The following is a 14,949-nucleotide window of genomic DNA, read 5'->3' as shown; positions in this document are numbered from 1 at the left end:
GTTGCGCTTGTTACCTGAATTCAATGATTCGTGAGCTGATTGGTGATCCCGAAGCAACGTTTCACTTCAATCAACGTCCAAACGACCCGTCCTAGAGCCCTGGTCATGTAGAAGGCGAGTTCTGGCTTGCCAAACAGCCCATGTTCTCATCACAAAAGACTCAAGATTGGTTTTATTAAGCACGCATTTCATCCGCAAGAAAATATCAACAAGGTCCAAGCCTTGAAGATGCTTCATATTCGTCATGAACGCCGAAGCCTTCCAACACTTTTTCACCACCGGGCACCAGAAGAGAGCATGGCACGTGGAGTCCATATGGTAGTGGCAAAGTTGACAGGAGCCCGAGACAGGAACATGGTGCGTCATCAGATTCTCTTGTGTCGGAATGATGTTTGAGATAGCTCGCCACCAAAAGATGCGGACTTTTGACGGCACCGACATAGACCAGAGAAATTTCCACCACTTTTTTGAATGGAGGACCGAGTTGTGAGTGGGAGGGTTATAGAATCCGATGTCAAGTTTATATCCATCTCTCACCGAATACTTCCCTTTTGCATCGTTAAACCAGTATCTTGAGTCCTTGGGCGACCCTTGTGCTATTGGAAGCGTCAAGACATCTCGTACCTTATAGGACGGTATCACCTTGTGCAGTAGAGATTCATTCCAGGAGCCGTTCGAGATAAGAGTGCTGACGGTTTCAAAGTCATAATTTTAAAAATGGCTTTCTTTATTACATAATTTGCATTATGTCTCATATAATTTAAAATCTTGAATTACCGTTTTTCTATGACCAAATATGTTTCATTTTCATGATTCATTTATTTAATTATCTATTATTTATTTTTAAGAGTTGATTTAACATTTATTCTGTTTTATTTAATTTATAATATATTAATTTTTTTAATACTACTTACTTATATCAATAAACTATCTTAATAAAATTATGAATTGTTAGTTTGAATTAGTACATACGAAACCACCAAGATTATAATATTTTAATTTCGATTGTTGCTCATGCAAAATAATATAAACAAAATCATCAATCACTATGGTTATGAAACGTAATAATTACATCAATGTGAGTTTACACAATATAAACAAAAAATCTGGTAGTCTCAATTAAGTCTTTACCTTATTCCATGTTAACAATTTATGAGTATGCACAACAAAACTTCAAAACAAAATGAGTTTGTCATAACCCATATACCTACGCACACAATAACATCAATATAAAATCAAATTTTTTTGCATAAAAATTAAGTGAAAAAAAAAAAAAGAAATTCATGTTTGTTTAAATAAATATGATTGATGTGTTTCACGACCGCCTCTATACGCATAGAATTGATGAGATAATAAAATAAAGAGTTTGAGATGAAGAAATTGATGCTGAATAGGAATTAAAAGATAGGAGATATCTTTGTAATTTGATATGATAAAAATATTATTTTGGTAAATTAATTTAACTCGAGGCTAAAATTGATTATAGTACTTGTGTGAAGCCTATTTAAAAAAATCTCTCTAAAATTAATTGTACAATTTGTATCCTTCCAATTTTAATAAGTGATGCTGTATAATTTCTTCAAGTCAATTTTCAAGTTATTAAAATAATTTTCAAAGAGTTATTTGATTGCTGACATTATTCTTAACATCGAAACCATTTTAGTTGTTCAACAAGCCTATATTGTTCCCAAAATAGGAAAAATAACTTGAAATAAACATTCGAAATTCTGAAATGATTTATTCATCATTTTAACTTTAATAATTTATTGATATAATATAGGAATATTTACATTTACCTCTGATGAGGTTTATCATAGTTAACAAAATCCAACTATATTTAAATGTGACATTTACTTCTTCAAGTTTGTGAAAGGTAACTAATAATTTTACATTTTACACCATCATGCAATGATAAAATTTCTCATATTTATTTAATATTTTTACAAACATCAAGTACATGTAATATTTAAATATAATAAGTTTTTTTTGTTAATTTGAAAAATTTTAAGAGAGGTAAATATATAATTAATCTATAATATAATAAATAATAATTATTAACAAGTAGTCATGGCCAATGGGAAGTTTAAATCAAATTTTACACATAAGATGTTGATGTGCCTATTTGAATTAAGCTGGTGCAGTCTCGGATTTGTCTGATTCTGTTTCCATGGGACGTCCGTCACCTAACGGTAATTCTTCTCCAGATTCTGCGGTGTCACACTTGTTTGTGTTATCTGGCCCTTGAGATTGCGACTCGCCTCCTTGGGATGATGCAGCCGAAGAAGGTACAATATCAGGCGTGGCTGGTTTTGCGGGCTTTGGTTTCACAATTCAAGGATTAGCGAGTATTGGGGGCATATTTTAATTAAACCTAAAATTTAATTAAGTCCAAGGAGATAAATGGAAGAAGCAAATCAGATAAAAAGCTTATAAATTCAAAATTTGTTTGAGTAGGTTAAACAACATGCAGAATGAGAGGAGATCGTGGGAGAAGAACATGTCCAGATAGTGAGTCATGAGAAAATACAAGAGAGAGCACCACGCAGTGAAGAGAAGGAGGCAGTCGGTAGAACATAGAAGACACACAACTCCACACAAAAATCTGCAAATACTATCTACTAAGTTTCAATCTTCAAACACTAGTTTTCAAACATTCCAGTATATTTTCTATGAAGCATCTAAAGATTCCCACATGCACTTGCCATAATGTAAGTGTGGGGACCCGGACGCTAATTATGTTCTTAATCATCATTGAGACTAATTAATCAATTATAAATCAGGGTCTAAATATTTTTTTTTTAAATGCAAAGCGGAAACGTAATGTAATTTACTTCAAATTACATATTAAACATAAACAGACAATCATGTGTTATCTACAAGAATTCAACTAGGTTCAACTACATATCCGTGTTGAATCCTAAGTTGCTTCGAAGCCTGGATCTCCACGCTATCTAGTCCATCCTCGTTCTCTTCTTGATGATGAACCTGTCCCACCTGTTTTCATGTATAATTACAGACAAGACAACAGCCGGATAACTCCGGTAAGAATAAATCCCAGTATAAATCAACGAAACATGCAATCATATAAACAATTATAAAGCATGTAACAGGTAACAACAATATGTATCAAAAGCTGAAACATTATCAATATCATACTGTCGACAATGCTCGTGACTCCACGACTCAGACTAGACCCAGTCCTAGCCTAGGGATCCCGGTTTCCAGACATTGGCATTCCATATCAACCAACAGTAATAGAAAAGACTCCAGTTCTATCCACGTCGATATGGCATCGATCACCAGTAATAGAAGAAGCTCTGATTCTATCCACATCGGTATAGTATCGATCACCAGTAATAGAAGAAAACTCCGATTCTATCCACATCGATATGAAATCGATCACCAGTAATAGAAGAAGTTATAATTCTATCCACATTGATACAATACTGATCACCAGTAATAGAAGGAGCTATAATTCTATCCACATCGATAGCCAATTATCCGGTGACAGACTATGGCACTATCGCCAATACACTATCTCATGACATCGTGCAATGTGCCCGTGGCGATCCCACCACTAACATGCACTTCTGTCATAAGATTACTCATCTCATACCTGCTATCTATAAATCAAGAGAACAAGTACATCAATCAAAATAATGCAAATATCAATGCAATAAAGTAAAGTATGTGATTTAGGAAAACTCAAGTCTAAACCGACTCAAGTCGATCTCCCAATACACATTGACTTATACCTTTATCTTCTCGCTCTGACGAAGACGAAGTCCTGAATTCAACTCTGTCCATTCTAAATCTGGTAATAACAATACCGAACAGACACAATATTAATATATCACTCAATTCAGAACCTGTTCTGATCAATACTCAAATCAAAACATAATCTAATCAATACCAATCGACATATGGTACCACAATACAATCTCAACTAATACCGAATCTGATCAATATCAATTTACGGATGTTTCGAAGGCATAACAATACAGTTACGATAACCCCGTCAGTCCAAACATCACAAATATAATACCAGACTTCATAATCAGTATCAGTACAAGTCATAATCTCAATCACAATACAAATCTGGTATCAATCACAGTCAAATCGACTCCGAAAATCATAACAATTACGTACACAGTCTGGTCTTCAATCTGACTTCAAATATACGATGTATACGGTATCAGAAACACCATATATGATTTTTATTCAATTCTGACAATATCATATTTTTAAACGATATCTAAACGTAACAAAACTTACGTCCAGTTGTAGCTGTCGTCGCTAGGAACATGATACCATACTCGGATTCAAAATCAGACGGACGGATTTCTCGTAAATCGAATTCTAAAATCAAGAAGTAAAACCTCCACTCAATTCTCATTTATGCTGATTAACGTTGCTTACCTATATATATATATATATATATATATATATATATATATATATATATATATATATATATATATATATATATACACACACACACGTCGCCCGGTGAGGCCAAATGGCAACTTTACGTTTTGCATGCCTGGCGCATATGCGCGCCCAAGTCCCGCGCATATGCGCCAGGCGTTCTATCCGAATTTTGCTACTGGAGTGCTCGCGTATATGCGCGCCTTCCCGCGGCGCATATGCGCGAGGCCTTCTGCACATTTGCCTGGGCTACTGGACATGCCGCGCATATGCGCGCACTCACGCCGCGCATATGCGCGGGGTCTTCTGCCAAACCCGCGCATGTGTGCGCACCAGATCGCGCATGTGCACGAATGGCACCTCCCTCGTACATATTTTGCGTCTTTTCTCGTCTTTTCCGGTCTAATACTTTTCGTCTATAATTACCTTAATTACTCAATAAATCATTTCAGATTACGGTAATCAAATTCTCGGGCCTTACAGTAAGCGAATGCACTCCTTGCACAGTAGCCTCTCAACAGGTTTTGGTGCTCCAGATTGTGGTGGTTTTATTGGTCCTGGCCTCTTTACTTGTCCTTGGGGCTTTTGCTGCCCTTGATGTGAGGCCCGAGGCCGAAGTGGGAGGTGGTGATCGCCGGTTCCATGAAGTTTCACGGACAATGAGCGGCTCCTGGCAGGCTTCTAGGTGGAGGGAGCATGGATGAACCTATCTAACACCAGAAGGAGATGAATTCTAAAACTGTTCTTATATGGGACTGTGTAGTTGAGGAGGGCTTAAAAGATTTGATATGTACTACTTATATCAAGAAGGTGCATCTTCTTTTCAGTAGCTCATCACATAAGAATTTCAAAGTTAAGCGTGCTTGACTTGGGTCAATTCTGTGATGGGTGACCCCCTGGGAAGTTTCCTAGGGTACGTTTGAGTGAGAGGACATAAGCATGCTGGAAAGACTCGTCTTGATACAGTTAGAACAGTCGTCGAATCTGGGGTGTTACAGTTAGTATCAGAGCAGACCTTTCCAAGTACGGTGTGATTCGGGGACGAACCAAGCGAAAGCTGGTGGGCATGTGAGGCCCGGGGCTGAAGAGGGCGGGGATGTTCATCGTTCCCATGAGGTTGGACGGACAATGAGTGGCTCCTGGCAGGCTTTTAGGTGGAGGGAACATGGATGAACCGATCTTACACCGGAAGTGTGAGAACCTGAATTCCAGCAGTAGTTAGCATTTTGAAGCAGAAGCAAAAGTTCAACATAAGTTAGCAATTCCATCAGCAGCTTATATTTCAGAAGCTGATATTTTTCCAGCAGATAGAATCCAGTAGCAGAAGAGCAGTAGCACGAGATTCCAACAGACAACTACTGATTCTGCTCGTGACTTGCAACTGAAGAATTTAACATGAGACAAAGGCTGTTAATAGCATATAATGGCAGATTATGACCATTAATTGGGAGGCTAATAGTCAGAATTTTGATTATAAATAACACCCTCAAATATCTGAATTGGTGTTACACAAATCTTGAGTTAACAAATGAAATTCGAGCTAGGAGAGTGTATGTTTCGAGCAAGAAAATCCAGTAGCGAGAACAAGCCAATTTCCAGACTTCAACTGACACTCCTTAGAAAATTGCAGTAAGTGGGCTTATGTATAAATATATTGAAAACCGTTTGATGGCTTCTATTTTGAAGCAAAATATATGTAATTTTGATTTCTGATATCTGATTTTTGAAGCACCGAAACCTAGTGAGCTAATGGTAAGAATATATATTCTGAACATTACTGAATTCTGATTACTGGCCGCACCCCTTAGAGGAGAGAATATATAGGGGACTGTTATCAGTTTAGCTATGAAATTCACAACCATGCTCAGTGCTTACTTGTTAAATTTCTGGTTTCTGTTCTGAATACTGATTCCTGTTCTGAAAATAAGAATTTCCGTATATCATTTGTATTACTGTTTCTGTTGAAATTGATTTCGAAACTGAGAATTATTTCCACCCCCGCTTACTGAGTGACAACCATATCACTCACCTATCAAACTCATCTCTGATAAGAACGAGGAAGAATTGTTAGAAGAAGAAGAGTAGCATCAGTTTTGGGGCTTGATAAAAAGACTGTTGTTTTTCAACTCAAAGTTATGTTTCCACTGTATCTGTTAAGACATTGTTATGTCTGGTTTTACATTTTTGCTGTAAAACATTAGCATTTGAGTTTGTATTGGACAATGAATTATTTAGTATTATGAATAAAAAGACTAGTTTCTGAATTTTGTACTTCTGAGGCTTGTTGTTTTCGAATATAATTTGAGAGCAATGCTGGTGTCGACTAACCTTGTCACTGTGGCATGATAGGAAAGAGAGGGATTCTAAAACTGTTCAAGTATGGGACTGTGCAGTTGAGGAGGGCTCAAAAGATTTGATATGTACAACTCATATCAAGAAGGTGCATCTTCTTTTCGGTAGCTTATCACATAAGAACTCCAAAGTTAAGCGTGTTTGACTTGGGGCAATTCTGGGATGAGTGATCCCCTAGGAAGTTTCCTGGGGTGCGTGTGAGTGAGGACATAAGCACGCTAGAAAGAATCGTCTTGATACAGTGAGGACAGTCGTCGAATCTGGGACATTACACTTGAGGTCTAGGAGGTCTCGTTTATGGATTCTTATTCGGCTGTGAGCTCTATTGGTGTTGCTACCTTTTGCGCTGCACTTCAAAATCAATATCTTTCAATACTTGCTCGGCTTGAAATTCATGAGTAGTGGCAGCTGCGTAGTCCACCGGTCGCATCATCATCACATCCTGGCGGATGGTAGGTCGAAGGCCATCCATAAAGTGCCTCATTTTCTCCTTGGCGTCCCTTACGATGAGGGGCACAAAGTGACAGCCCCTCTCAAACTTCCTCACAAATTCAGCCATGGTCATGTCCCCCTGACGGAGTGTGGGGATCCGGACGCTAATCATGTTCTTAATCATCATTGGGACTAATTAATCAATTATAATAAACAGGGTCTAATTTTTTTTTAAAATAATGCGGAACGTAGTGACATAAAAACATATATACATCTCAGTATATAAAAGTACAAATCCTGTATCACATACATTAATTCAACTAAGGTTTAATAGCTAATATCAAGTGTCCAACCCTATTTCTAATCCAAATCCGGAATCTCCACTCTAATCACGATCTCTCTTCATCTCTTCAACCCTGAACCTGTCCCATTTGTTGTCATGTACACATACAGACAAGACAACAGCCGGATAACTCCGATGAAAATAAATCCCAGTATAAATCAACGAAACATGCAATCATATAAACAAATATAAAGCATGTAACAGGTAACAACAATATGTATCAAAATCTGAAACATAACTAATAACAAACTGTCGACAATACTCGTAGCTACACAATTTAGACTAGACTCAATCCTAGTCTAGGGATCCCGGTTTCCAGAAGTTGGCATTCCATATCGATCAACAGTAATAGAAGAAATACCGATTCTATCCACATCGATAGGGTATCGATCACCAGAAATAGAAAAAGGTCTGATTCTATCCACACCGATATGGTATCGATCACCAGTAATAGAAGGAACTCTACTTCTATCCACACCGATATAATATCGATCACCAGTAATAGAAGAAGCTCCAATTCTATCCACACCGATACGATATCGATCAACAGTAATAGAAGAAACCCAAATTCTATCCACATCAATAGCCAATCCTCTGGAGACAGACTTTGGCTCTATCGCCAATATACTATCTTGTAACATCGTGCAATGTGCCCGTGGCGATCCCGCCACTATCAGGAACTTCTATTACAAGATTACTCGACTAATACCTGCTGTCTATATATCAAGAGAACAAGTAATCTGATACCTGCTATCTATATATCAAGAGAACAAGTATATCAATCAAATACATGCAAATATCAATGCAATAAAATAAGGTATGTGATTTAGGGAAACTCAAGTCCAAACTGACTCAAGTCGATCTCCCAATACCACATTGACTTATACCTTTCGTTTGCAGTGTCGATTTGGAATTCAAACTCTGTCAATCCCTCAATCTGGCAATGGCACTGTCAATGATAACATATCAATATACCGTTCAAATCGATATCAATCTGATTGATAATTCAAAATCAACAGTATAATCGCACAATCCCGATCTCCCGGTCAATACAACATTACCAGATACTAATTCCCTCAACTAATATTCAATACTGATCAAATCTGATATCATATCTCAGCCAATTAATTTCAGAAAATCATCACAATTCCATAATCAGTCCGTTTTTCAATCTGACTTCGATTCTATGATATCTAACATGTCAGGAACATTATATATGACGTGTATTCAATTCTAACAACATCATAATTTCAAAACATGTCAAAACGTAGTAAAACTTACGTCCAGTTGTAGCCTACGTTGCTAGGAACTCGGTACCGAAGTCGGATTCAAAATCAGACGGACGGATTTTGCACAAAAGGCGTAAGAATTTTCTATAACTTCACAGAGACTTTTCTCAACTCTTTTCTCGGAAATAATGAAGGAGGAACGAAGCTTTGTTACACACAAACACACACACACACACACACACACACACATATATATATATATATATATATATATATATATATATATATATATATATTGCATTCACGCATGCAAAGCAAATGGTCGATCCTACATGCAACACATCTCGCGCATATGCGCGACCCTCCTCCGCGCATATGCGCGAGGCGATAAACCCCAGCGCGTGTCTTCACGGCATCTCGCGCATATGCGCGCCCATACCCGGCGCATATGCGCGAGACCAATGCTCAAAATTGCCAACTCTCGGGTTGTCTCGCGCATATGCGCGGATACACGTCGCGCATATGCACGAGGCTCTCTGGACATTTCGCGCATATGCGCTCGGCTGGTCGCGCATATGCGCGAGAGCTCCTCCTCGCACATACATCTTTTTACACGTTATCTCAAATCGTGTCCCGATTAATCCTCTTATAATCATGTCAAATTATAAATCAATAATTACAGATTATTAGGATCAAATTCTCGGACATTACACGGAGACTCATAAACTCTCTCTTCAGTCGCCCTCAAACATCAGCAGTAAAGTACTTCTCATAGAAAATTTTCTTGAAGCGAACCCAAGTAAGTGTAGTCAAATCAATCTCATGCTCCACACCTTCCACCAAAGGGAAGCATCATCTCTAAACATGTAGGTGGTACACTGAACTCTGTCAGTGTCTCCCATATTCAAATAACGGAAGTGAATCTCGAGAGATCGAATCCAACCCTCCGCAGCGAAAGGGTCAGTAGTTCCAGAAACCTCCCTCGAACCGAGCCTTCGAAACTGATCATAAATGTCATGTTGTGGTTTAGGAGCATGCTGAAATTGATGCTCGAAAAAGCGGGGGTGCATTCTGTTGAGGGTCCTCAGCATTCTCAGCTTGCCCATCAATAATAAGTGCACGTTTAGGAGGCATTATATCTGAATGTTTTCCAAGTTCTAAACGTAACCAACATGCATTTAAATATATTTTTTTATAATCATGCATCATTTAAATTTCTTTCATCCTTAAGCTTTAAACATGAATGTTCATCAAATTCTAATAACATGCATCTTAAACATATAAACCATGCTATCATGTAGGTACTCAGCATAAAATCATATAAAGCATATAAACTTACAGATTTTAGGCTTGATGACTGAGCTTCCCGGCACTGACGGATGGCACAACCCTATGCAGGAACATTGCTCTGATATCACCTGAAACGTCCACTACTCGTTTTTTTAAAAAGTACCAGAATTTTTTTTTATTACCTCTAATATTTCGGCTGATACATATACATATATATATATATAATATTTTGACACCATTTTATAATAATCCATACCAACTATATTTGAAAATTCAACGGAAAGAGTTTAAAACATCAAAATCATCAAACATTTTCCAACCCTCACTTAGCGATATTTCAAAATAAAGCTAACTCTAACAATCTCTCAAAAACCACTCAAAACCATAATAAAAAGTCATAAAAATCTTTAACATAAACTTTAAATCATAACTGCGGAAAACTAGCGCTGGTCCTCGGGTTATGTGCACCTTCAGTCCAATAAGATCAACCATCAAGACCCTCAACAACATCAACATCATGCTCATCTACCTCGATCACACCTAATGAGTCTATTGAATCAGCAAACCATAACCATAATAGCAAGCAATACGTATACAATCACATGCAACAGTGAAATACTTTTATTTAAAATAACATTTAATGAACATACATAAACATTTTTCATATCATCATAAACATATTCATTTTCATCATGCACATATATGTTTTCCTTTCATTGAATTCATATCGCTAATTGTGACTTTCGTATTAGCTGAAGGTCGATGGAGATCCATCTATGTATTACCACAGTTCTGGGCTACGGAGACATCCGCGACACTCTTACCCGTCAACTGAGCCTTGGCCTTACATATCAACATATCATCATAATCTTATTATTGTATTTGTCACAATTACTTCACTTCCTTCAACATTTCATATTTTCATCACTTTATAAAATTAAACATGCGTAAATCGTTTTTCTTTTAAACTAAGCATGCAACATATTTTTTAGCATTATCATTTCATCATAAAATTTCATAAATGTTTAAAATAACATATTAACATATTTTACAGCATTCCGGGCACTGCCATGACGATTACTATTTTCAGGTGTAAATTGACTGTTTTACCCCTAGATGTAATATTCATCGATTTTGATTTTTTCTATGTTTTCATTGACTCAAGACCATCCCAAATAATTATTTAAGTTTAAATTAAATTTCTCATATTTTTATTTAGCTTAAATTCGAGGCTTTCTAATTATTTCTTAATTATTAATTCGTAGAGCGTTTTAATTCTGATTTAATTCAAACTTTAATATAAATTCCCCAAATTTATACATAGACTTTTTATATTTAAATTACCCTCATGAACCATGTTTCGACCCCCGTGAACCACGTTCGAACCCATTAGCCATAGAAAACCCTAGAACCGAACCCTAGCATTACCCATCGAGCCACCTTTCTTTTTCTTCGAACCGAGCCCAAGCCAGCCCCAGCCCATCCCCTCTAGGAACCCTCCTGGACCCATTGGACCAACCCTAACTCGCATTATCCCTCTGAACGAAGGACCCGAGCCACGCGAACCTAGTATAATTTCCTAGGACTCTTCAAAACCCAACTAGGACCCTTACTCTCGAGCCACCACCGAGCCCAGTCCCTCATGAATCCTCTCAGGACCCTAACAGACCTAGCCTTGACCCCTGGCCCCAGCCGCGAACCCTCACTACACGCTGTTGTTCTCTCGGATGGCTTGGAAAGAGTCCTAGCTTGCCTGGACCTTCCCTAGCCGACGTTACTTGACTCCTAGTATGGCTAGGACTCCTTCACACACCCGACCATGTCCCAGCCCAGCCCAACCCTGGACGAGCCATGCAGTGGTTCTCCCTCATGACCAAACTTGGCATCAAAACACACAATAATTCGATCAGCTTGTTTTAGTTCTGTGTGCAGCCCCTACCGTGCTTCGTGTGGCCCTTAAAATTGTATAAAAACGTGGCTCTAAGATCCTATAAATGGCAGCCCCTTCATGCAAACATATATCAATTTTTTGGAACAAAATTTCAAACCTTAATCGCCCATATATGCATAAAACGAAAATATTGAAAAAAGAAACATGTTTTTAATGCAAACAATAATCAAACACATATTAGGGTGTGATAGATGTGAAAAGAAAGATTTATGGCGTGCTTTTGCGTAATTTACGCTTGAAAAAGAATCGACGATGCGAAGAACGACGACAAACAACCTTGGCTAATTTTTTTCTAAGAAAACCAATGCTTTCCCCTTCACAAAACTCGTGTGTGTGTGTGTTGTGCTGATATAAAAGAGTTGTGTGTATTAGGGGAAGGGGGTGTGTATGATGACTTTTAATGGGGAGGGTTGGTTTGTGTTTATTTATTTGTTTAGTTATCAAGTAAACAAGCTTAGGCCCAATAACATTGTTAATTAGGCCCATCAAGCCCATTGGTGATTATTTAAAATATCTCGTTTAGGAAAATTCGTGAAAATATTAGCCGATTTATCGAAAAATTCATATTTTAGTCGAAAATAAAAATATCGTTAAAAATTACGTCTTGGCATATAAAATCACCTCAAAACTCCTTAATCTTAAAAATATCATGAAGCATCGACCTTATTTTAAATAATTAAAAACAAATATTTAATAAAAATATTTTCCATTCTTCAGTCCTCGGTCTCCGTTCCTCGATCGCATTTCGAATAACCTTTAAAAATATCGTTTTATGCATTCAAGTAGAAAACGACTTCATAATCATATAAGCATATCAAACATATTTAATTTAAGCAATTAAAATCATTTAATTAGTCATTTTTCATTTTCCCTAGATTTACATTCAGTTGGATTACATCATCTTATTTTTTAACCTTACACTCCTAGAGATTTTTCTCTAATTATTTCATTCTCTTTGAATGTGAAAATGATGCACCTAACAAGTCCACAAAACAATAAAGTGAGAAAGAACAATTTCAATTAGCAATTATCATTTCAAAAATCTCATAGATGAAAACCAGTTGCCCAAATCCAGACAAAAAACCACTCATCCAACTTCTTGACATTGGTACTGTATCAGGTGCAAATTTGAAATTGTTGTGTAGTTGTTGCAACATGACACTAAAACAAGATTGAGATAGAACGTCGACCCTAGATTTGGACTTTATCTCTTTAAGACTAACTTTTCTCCACACGCGGCTGATGAAATATGTCAATCATCTCCCAAGATACAATGATCTGTGCTTTATAATAGTAACACTCCATACTACAAAACCGACGAACTAAATATGCTTTTGGAACTCATTATTATGAATAACAAAATTAAATGCAGCAATATGCACACGAGGGAATATATATGGTCTAAAGTTTGCGAGTTAGTGAGAATCAAAATTAGGGGTCTCTTTGTAGTTTTTCAAAGGTAGAAAGCACATTTTAGTAAATAGTTTTGACTCATGGCTTGGTATTCAATCTAATCCGTCAGTTTTGGATCTAATGGATCACATCTCATTTGATAGGAGCACAACCATTGGATCATATTCTTTAACGAGATTGAATATGGTGCATCTATCTTCTGATCAACGATTTACATTGCACCCTTAATGAATGTTCGCAACAATTCAAGGCATCCCTTAGATCGGATATGGATATGACGATCTAGATTGTATACTTTGTGATGGTGCACAACTATTCACATGCGCTCATTCGCTTTGTATCGTTTTGATCCATCCATCTGTGATCTAACAATATAGATCATGAACCATCACGCCCGTTTGATTTAGCATGTCAGCTTGCGATCCAACGATCTCACGCGTCCAATGATGCCTAATCACCCGCCACATCACTCATTGCTTTCCATGCATATGCTAATTGGACAACTCCATGTCATCGAACCACTATTTCCAAGTGTTCCAACTTAATACCCCATGGATTATCCCATTATCCCTGGCTCATCCTAATCCCAAATGGAAGACATGCCCATCAAGGGTCCAGACACCCTCCTATAAATATCAGGTTTTAGCGTATGATTCAATTCATTCCCTATATTATTTTTCAACCCTATATTATTTTTCAGCAGTACCCCTAGTTGCTCTTGATTCATATCCTCAATCTCTGACTTGAGCGTCGGAAGGGCTACATCAGGACACTCTCCTCCTTCTAACGGTTTTATTCGTGATTTCAAGCTCAGGACAATTCCAATACCTGCATCTGGACTAGTGACACTTGCTGGAATCGGACTCTAAATTTCTCGTGAGTATCACAACTATGTTTTAAATTCTTGTAGTTTTGTCCCATGTCAATCTCCCTCACAATGTGGTAAAATTAAATAACCTAATTGATCATTTGCCTCTATACATCGTATTGATGACATATCTGTTGATTGCGGCTGAACGACTAGACCTTTATACACAAACAAGATAGAAGATGATCCCAAAGAACAAATTTTTCGTGGGGTGAATTGGGGAGGAGCAATAACACATTGGAACTTGGAATTAGGATTGGTTATGCATCAGGTGGTTCGAACTATTTTCAACTATTTTAGCTTTTATTTTGGTGATTGCGGTATGTGGCATTTCTTTGGTGTAATGGGATGCTTGCTTGCATTCGATAGGTTCTGTTTGTGTGTTCTCGGCAAGTAAACATTATAGCTCTTTTGTATAAACTATGCTTTAGGGAATCAACACAATCAATGGAGTTTGATTTTTCTGTGAATGGTTTGGTGGCAGATAACATTGATAGTGGTAGATGAATTGTCATAATTGGGAAGCTGAAAATTCGGTGCATTTTTCAAAATTGGTTGCATTCAGACTGAAGAAATTACTTGTTCAATCAACTATAAATAGGTGTCTCGATCCCTCGATTATATCATCTTGAGTATTTCGTTT

This window comes from Primulina eburnea, chromosome 11 (assembly GCF_022965805.1).
Source record: "Primulina eburnea isolate SZY01 chromosome 11, ASM2296580v1, whole genome shotgun sequence".
Taxonomy (NCBI): Eukaryota; Viridiplantae; Streptophyta; class Magnoliopsida; order Lamiales; family Gesneriaceae; genus Primulina; species Primulina eburnea.
This window is presented reverse-complemented; position numbering follows the sequence as displayed.